Below are 8,947 nucleotides of genomic sequence, written 5' to 3'. Positions count from 1 at the left end.
AAAGTAAAAGGCCGCGACATTTAAGTCAAAAAATCATTTTGACTCGCTTGGATGTCAACTTGGAAGATGGAAAAGCTTGCAAGATTGGACTTGGAAGACTGGATCTTCGCAGAATGGACTGAAAAAATGACGCAAAGTTCGTGAGTAAATGCGAAACTTTGTTTGGATCAACCGAGATGCTGAGCTGCAACTTGAAATATTTGTATTAAACAATTATCTTTTGGACCTTGTGAAACGAATTTTCTGGTTAAAATGGAGGAACAAGAAAGAGAGCTTTTTAATTTAATTAAAAAACGCAGAGCGAAGCTTGGCGTTCTGACAAGAAAACGAAATGACATTAATGCTCTCATTGATGCTGGAGAATCAAAAGCCTCCATAGATGAACACATGAGAACATTTAATGATTATTTGGGAGAGTTTATGGACTTACAGACTTCAGTTCAAAAATTGCTGAACGATGATGAAAAAGAAACTGATCACAGCGATTGGTATGAACCTAAGCTGATCAGTTTTAAAGACTTTCTGCATGAAATCGACACTTGGATAAATGCAGACCCTGATCCACAAAAGGGTGAAGTTGCAGCCTCTAATGTTGAATCAAAGGTAGCATCTCATGACAGTGACATTGCGCCGCATGATAATGTCTCACAAGTAGCGCAAGAAGCGAGCAACATGATTTCTGAACGAGTTGCTAAACCTGGCAGCAAGGGCTCTAGTAAAACGCCCAGTAATGTTACTGCAGCCTTAAGTTTAAGGAGTAAAAGCTCGCGTGCGGCTTCAATTGCGCTGATGGAAGCGGAAGTGGAAAGAGCCGCTTTAAAAGCGGAGGTGGACGCACTGCAAGAAAAACATGCGCTCGAACTGGAAGAAGTTCAATTAAAAGCAAGAAAAGAAGCATTGGCTCTAAGAACTAAGTTGGTTAAGGCTGATGCAAAAAGGCAAATTCTCACCTCTGCTCAGGATCGGCAGAGCCTTGCATCCAGGGCTGAGGTTGAATCAGAAGGCGGGATTACAGCGCCTTCTGGAACATCTACTGAGTTCATACCTGCTGCTACAGCTCGAAAGGCTCCAAGAACAAAGAAAGCCCCTTTAGTTCATTCTCCTTTGCCAATGCCCCTAGAGACACATGCACCTGCTAAGGTCAAACCAGAAGGGGAAAGCCCAAGGCCAATCTCTTCACAGGTTGATGTTCACAGCAGTGCCCTAATAGAGATTATGACAAAGCAAAATGAAATTACTCAGATGCTTGTAAACCAACAGAGGTTGTCACTGCTTCCAGCTATAGACATTCCTGTTTTTGGTGGTGATCCTTTGCGTTTTAGATCCTTTCTTAAGGCTTTTGAACAAGGAATCGAGACTAAAACTGATAATATGCAGGATAGGCTTTATTATTTAGAACAGTTTACTACAGGACAGCCCAGAATTTTAGTGAGAAGTTGTATGCACATGAGTCCACAGACAGCTTATGTTGAGGCAAAAAGGCAGCTTGAGTGGAACTTTGGCAACAGAGCAAAGATAACGTCTGCATTTATAGACAAGGCTCTTAACTGGTCAGTTTTAAAGTCTGATGATGCTTCAGCATTACGTGCTTACACATTCTTTCTAAGAAGCTGCTTCAACACAATGGATGAAGCTGGGTTTCTTGATGAGCTGGAAAATTCAACCAATATGAGGATTCTTGTTTCAAAGTTGCCTTTTAGACTTCGTGATAAATGGTGACTAATAATCGTTGATATAACAGAAAAGTGCGACCGCAGAGCAGGATTTAAAGATCTTCTTGATTTTCTTGAAAAGCAAACAAGAGCTGCATTAGATCCTGTTTTTGGAGAGAGTCAAAACACAAAAGAAAAGATGGCTTCAAAACCATCAAAGACACCGCTTAAAACTAAAAGCAGTAGCTTTGCTACTTCTGTTGCTGTAGTTTCAGAACAGAACAATGACAAACCGGAATGGATTCAGATAAACCATGAAGATAAAGGGTTAGATCAAACTCGGTGCTTGTTTTGTGACCAAACTCATTTTTTGGACGTATGTGACTCATTCAAACTAAAAGCCAACAAAGAAAAGGTGACATTCCTTAAGAGTAAAGGTTTATGCTTTGGTTGCTTAAAGAGAGGCCACATGAGTAAAGCTTGTCCACATCGTTTGACGTGCCACACCTGTAACAAAAATCACCCTACTGTTCTCCACATAGACTCAAAAGAACGGCAGTGGCAAGCAGCTAAAGCTGAATGTAAAGAATCATCAGTCTCAAATGCTCTTGTTTCTTTGAACTTTGGTAGCCATACTGGGGCCGGGTCTAATGAATGTGCCTTGTCAGTTGTTCCAGTAAAAGTGAAGTTGGAAAATGGGACGAAGGTTGTGGAGACGTACGCCTTTCTTGATCCCGGCAGCTCTGCAACTTTTTTGCACTGAGGCGTTGATGATGCAGTTAAATGCATCTGGAAAGAAAGTGGAAATCATGTTAAAGACTATGGGTCAGGAAAGGCCAGTAAGTAGCTATAAACTTTTTGGTATGGAAGTAGCTGCTTTGAAACAGAATGAGTATTTGAGGTTGCCTGATGTGTACACTCAAAAGGTTATTCCTGTCACTAAAGAAAATATCCCTAAAGAAGAAAACTTAAGAAAATGGCCTTACTTAAAGGATGTTGAGTTGACACCGATAAATGCTGGCATTGGGCTGCTTATTGGTGTAAATTCTCCCAAAGCGCTGGAACCTTGGAGAATCATTAACAATGAGGGTAATGGACCCTATGCTGTGCTGACTCGTCTTGGTTGGGTTGTCAATGGGCCACTCAATCAGGGTAGTGAAAAGGATGAGCATGATGCTAGTTTTGTCCAGGTAAACCGCATTTCTATAAGTAGTTTAGAGGAAATGCTGGTTAAGCAGTATAATCAAGATTTTGTGGAGAACCAGTGTAATGAGCGTGCAGAAATGTCTGTAGAAGATAAACAGTTCATGAACATAATGTCAGAGTCAGCTGTACTTAAGGATGGCCATTATTACTTGAAATTACCCTTTCGTAAACCTGAAGTAAGAATGCCAAACAACAAGCAGGTGGCTCAGCAGAGGGCGCAATATCTGCTAAAACGGTTTCAGAAGGATCAGTTATTCTTTCAAGAATACAAAGAATTCATGCACAATGTTAGTATGGAGGGGCATTCAGAAATCATACCACAAGAACAGTTGAAGAATGAGGAAGGAAAGGTGTGGTATATACCTCATCATGGGGTCTACCACCCCCGCAAGAAAACACTGCGCGTTGTGTATGATTGTGCTTCAACATTTTCTGGAACATCACTGAACAAAGAGCTATTACAAGGCCCAGATCTGACTAGCACTTTATTAGGTGTGCTGATTCGCTTTCAGCATGGTCCAATAGCGCTTATGACAGACATTAAAGGGATGTTTCATCAGGTCAGAGTAGCTGAGGAACACGTAAACTTTTTACGTTTTCTCTGGTGGCCCGATGGTGACATCACAAAACAGCTGGTGGAACATAGAATGCTAGTCCACATTTTTGGTGCAGTATCCTCCCCCAGCCACCTATGCACTACTAAAGACTGCTGATGACAACCAACATCTGTACCCAGAGGAGGTTATACATACAATCAGGCATAGTTTTTATGTAGATGACTGTCTTAAATCTACTCAGTCTGTTGAGCAGGCCATCTCACTTTATCAGCATCTTACTGAAGTGTGTGCCAAGGGGGGATTTAAGCTCAATAAGTGGGTATGTAGTGATCGCTCTGTCCTCTGTCAGATCCCGGAGGAAAATAGAGCCACAGGTGTAAAGATGCTGGACCTTAGTCAGGATCAGCTACCCACAGAAAGAGCTCTCGGTGTGCAATGGGATATTGAACGTGATGTTTTCACATTCAGTATTGTGAACAAGAACAAACCACTTACAAGACGTGGTATTCTGTCCAATGTCAGCTCCATTTATGACCCTTTGGGTTTCTTAGCTCCAGTCATTCTGCCTGCAAAACAAATTCTGCAACATCTATGTAAACTGAGGTTTGGCTGGGATGAGACTATACCAGCAGAAATAGCACAAACTTGGCAAAAATGGGTTGAGGATTTAGTTCTTCTTAACAAGTTTAGTATTAGTAGATGTGTCACACCCAAAGGATTTGGGGAGATAAAAAATGCACAGCTGCATCACTTTTGTGATGCCAGTGAAACTGGGTATGGTGCTGTATCATATCTTAGGCTATCTAATAGCAAGCAGGAAGTGTGTGTTTCCTTTATTATTGGTAAAGCAAGGGTGGCGCCGTTAAAACAAGTCACCATCCCACGTCTTGAGCTGGCTGCTGCAGTTTTAGCTGTGCGCTTGGACAAAATGCTATCAGTTGAACTCAATCTTAATCTGAGTGAGTCAGTCTTTTGGTCTGACAGCACAACTGTGCTACAGTACATTGCAAACACAACCACACGGTTCAAAACATATGTAGCTAATAGAGTTTCCACCATTCATGCTTTGACAAAAGTTTAGCAGTGGAGGTACATCAGTTCAAAGCTGAATCCAGCTGATGCAGCCTCTCGAGGAATGACAGTTGGCTGTTTCCTGAAATCTTCCACCTGGATCAATGGTCCAGAATTTCTCAGTAAACCTGTTGTTCACTGGCCTGTAGGCATGAATTGTGTATCTGTCCATTTGGAAGCTGACCCAGAAGTAAAAGTGTTGTGTGCAGCTGTGCTGAAAGAAGATGTGTGTCCCACTACTAAGCTGCTGTGGTACTTCTCCAGCTGGACAAAAGTAAAAAGGTGTGTGGCATGGATCCTAAAAGTAAAAGAGACTTAAACTGCAAACAAGGAAAAGACAGAAGTTGCTGGGCACGCACTGTGGAAGTCAAATATGTGTTAAGCAAGATGATAAATGGAACACTCTGCTCAAAACTGAGGATTTGTCCAAGGCTGAGGAAGCTATAGTGAGCTTTGTGCAGAGAAAACGTTTTGCTGATGAAATGACTGCCCTAAACTCTGGCACTGTAAGGAAGTCAAGTCATCTGTATAAGCTTGATCCTGTAGTTGCTAATGGTGTCTTGAGAGTGGGTGCTGAGCAAAGCGGATTTACCTGAGGAAACAAAACATCCTGCAATTTTGCCAAAAGAAAGCCATGTTTCAAAGCTTATTCTTCAGCATATTCACGAAAAGATTGGTCACAGAGGAAGAAATCACATGCTTTCAACACTTCGCCGTCAGTACTGGATTCCTCATGCTATGTGTTTGGAAAGTAAAAGGCCGCGACACTGCCTAAGAAAGGGCGAGCACATTGGCAGTGATAGTCAAAAATGAAACCGCCCATGATGTAACGATCACACCAAAAACAGTGATCGCTGAACTCAGTGCTGTTCAACAAATAGTAGCACATAAGTCTGACACAAATGTACCTGACTCTGTGAAAGACAAGAACAATTCTAGTCCAGATTTACAGTTTGACTTTGGAGATTCTCCTTTGTCAGCTGACTGGAAGGAAAGAGTACCACAAACATTGAAGTCAATGCCAGAAGTGTTTGCTCACCATGACCTCGACTTTGGTCATGTAGGTCAGGTCAAGCATCACAACAGACTTCACGACCAGACTCCTTTTAAGCAAAGAGCCCGGCCAATACACCCACAGGATGTTGATGCTGTGAGAAAACATTTAAGGGAGCTGTTGGATGCAGGTTTGATTCGCGAATCTGAGTCTCTTTTTGTGTCCCCTATTGTGGTGGTCCGGAAGCGTGTTGACTCCATCCGTCTCTGCATCGATTACCGCAAATTGAACTCAGACAATCAAGGACGCCTATGCCCTTCCCAATCTTGAAGAGGCTTTTTCAGCTCTCATAGGCTCAAAGTGGTTTTCGGTTTTAGACTTGAAATCCAGCTACTACCAAATTGAAATGGAGGAGGCCGATAAGGAGAAGACAGCGTTCGTGTGTCCCTTGGGATTTTATGAATTTAATAGAATGCCGCAAGGAGTCACAAATGCCCCCAGCACCTTCCAGCGCTGCATGGAGCGTTGCATGGGTGATCTGAACCTGAAAGAGGTGTTAGTTTTTATTGATGACCTTATCATTTTTTCAGACACAGTTGAAGAGCACGAGAGGCGCCTTCTGCATGTTCTGAATCGCCTGAAGGAATATGGTCTCAAACTTTCACCAGAGAAGTGTAAGTTCTTTCAGTCTTCTGTCCGATATCTAGGCCATATTGTTTCCCAGAACAGAGTTGAGACTGATCCAGAGAAAACTAGTGCCCTGAAAACCTGGCCAAAGCCATCTAACCTAAAAGAACTGAGGTCCTTCCTTGGGTTCAGCGGTTACTATCGCAGGTTTATTCAGGATTTCTCCAGGATCGTGAAGCCGCTGAATGAGCTAACAGCCGGATATCCTCCAACCTGCAAGAACAAGGAAAGAAAGGCCAATGTCAAGTACCGCAATCCTAAAGAACCATTTGGTGAGCGCTAGACTGCTTCTTGTCAACAGGCTTTTGACACCATAATCGAGAGGCTCACTTCAGCACCTGTCTTGGGTTTTGCTAATCCTAAACTTCCCTACCTGCTCCACACAGATGCGAGTACGACTGGGTTAGGTGCAGCCTTTTACCAAGAGCAAGATGGTGAGCTTAAGGCTATAGCATTTGCAAGCAGAGGGTTGTCTAGAAGTGAAGCTAAGTATCCAGCACATAAGTTGGAGTTCCTAGCCCTTAAGTGGGCTGTCACAGAAAAGTTTAGTGACTACCTTTATGGGGCTAGTTTCACTGTGGTCACCGATAGCAACCCCCTTACATACATTCTAACCTCTGCCAAGCTTGACGCGACTAGTCATAGATGGCTGTCTGCTCTCTCCACCTACTCATTCAAGCTGCAGTATAGGGCTGAAAAACAGAATGTGGATGCAGATGCATTATCGCGAAGGCCACATGGTGGACTTATAGATGATCATATCTCAGTGAAAGAGAAGGAAAGGATCTGTAAGTTCACTGCCAACCACCTCTCAGAAACGGAAACCTCAGAGGTCATTCAGCCAGAGGTGATCAAACCTATCTCTGAGCGGCATGACATCTATTTTGCTGGTGAAGGTTCTAAGTGCTCTGATCACTCAGTTGCTTTGGTTGAGTCCAAAGCACTCAGTCCTGAAGCCCTACCACCTTGCTTCCAAGGGAATGACAGTAATGGGCTGCCAGTTATCCCCTTTTTCTCATTTGCTGAAATCTCAGAGAAACAGCAAGCAGACGCAAGCATCAGAGAAATAATTACTCAATTGGAAAGTGGTGAGACACCTCCACCTCAAGTGAGAAAGGAGCTCCCTGAGTATGGACTCTTGTTGAGAGAATGGAACCGGCTAGAGCTCAAAATGGAGTCTTGTTTCGCAAGAGACAGGGAGTGATGGGAGTGACTCATCAACTTGTCTTACCAAGAGAACTGAGAGATATGGTACTTGAAAGTCTACACGACGACATGGGCCATCTTGGTGTTGAATGCACCCTTGATCTAGTGAGAGCTAGATTTTATTGGCCTAAAATGTCCTCAGTGGTTGAAGAAAAGATTAAGACTTGTGATCGCTGCGTAAAAAGAAAAACGCCCCCAGAGAGAGCAGCCCCAATGGTTTCAATAGCGACCACCAGACCATTGGAATTAGTCTGCATGGACTTTCTGAGTGTGGAACCAGATCAAAGTAATACCAAGGACATATTAGTAATAACGGATCATTTTACTAAGTATGCCCTTGCAATACCAATGCCAAACCAAAAGGCGACTACCGTGTCTGTGGGAACATTTTATATCACATTATGGGTTCCCCGAAAAACTCCATAGTGATCAGGGGCCCGACTTTGAGTCCCGTACCATTAAGGAGCTGTGTGAAATGGCAGGAATCCGGAAGACACGGACAACCCCGTACCATTCAAGGGGTAACCCTGTGGAGCGTTTTAACAGAACGCTGCTGCAGATGCTAGGCACTCTAAATAATAAGGACAAGTCCCGTTGGAGGGACTATGTTAAGCCTCTTGTGCATGCATACAACTGCACAAAGCATGAAGCCACAGGGTTTGCACCTAATGAGCTTATGTTCGGGAGACAACCAAGACTCCCTGTGGACTTAGCTTTCGGGCTTCCTGTTGATCCTCTGCCATTGTCTCATTCACAGTATGTGCAAGGCCTGAAGAACCGCCTGAAAGAGAGCGTAACAAAACTAGGTTCGACCAGAGAGTTACAGGGTCTAGCCTTGAACCAGGGGATCGAGTGCTAGTTCGAAATGTGAGACTGAGGGGAAAGCACAAGCTAGCAGACAAATGGGAGGCAGATGTGTATGTAGTTGTGTCACATGCTAATGACCTTCCCATGTATACAGTGCGTCCTGAGGCTGGAAATGGTCCTTTGCGCACTTTACACAGGGACCTCCTGTTGCCCTGTGGGTTTCTGCCCGTAAGTGCTCCTGAAACCCCAGTACCGCCAACAGTGCGAAGGCCAAGAACCCATCAAAACCCAGGTTATGTAAACGAATGCTTTGATGATGTCATGTCAGATGAAGAAGTGTATCCTTCAAGGGTTGTACTTTTGGATCCAGCTACCTCCACCCTAATGCCCAAGGTTGACCACGTGTCATCCGACATTCCACCAGAGCAGCACGTTACTGACAATGTGATCCCTCTTAGCAGAGTGGTGGTTCCCGGAGCAGTTTCAGATGAAATTGAGGTGGAAATTCCCATAGAAGCAGGGGAGGAGCCCCTGCCACAAGCTCATCTCAGGTCAGCTTTCTTGACCTTGAAGAGCCAGGAAGAACTGGAGGTGTTGAAAGTGAATCTTCTGGGAAGATTGGTGAGATTTCAGTGCCCCTCATTTCACCTGTTGGGGAATCTCAGCTGCTTGACATTGAAGGTACACAAGATGTTCCTGAAACTGATGACATAGCTAATTTAACCCACATAAAAGAGCCATCAGAGGGGTATCCCAAGTGTTGAAAG

This window comes from Copadichromis virginalis, linkage group LG2, assembly GCF_057382275.1.
Source record: "Copadichromis virginalis isolate Kocher_CV1m ecotype Utaka linkage group LG2, C_Virginalis_male_GT1.1, whole genome shotgun sequence".
In the NCBI taxonomy this organism is placed as follows: domain Eukaryota; kingdom Metazoa; phylum Chordata; class Actinopteri; order Cichliformes; family Cichlidae; genus Copadichromis; species Copadichromis virginalis.
The sequence above is the reverse complement of the archived record's forward strand: the minus strand, read 5'-3'. Positions refer to the sequence as shown.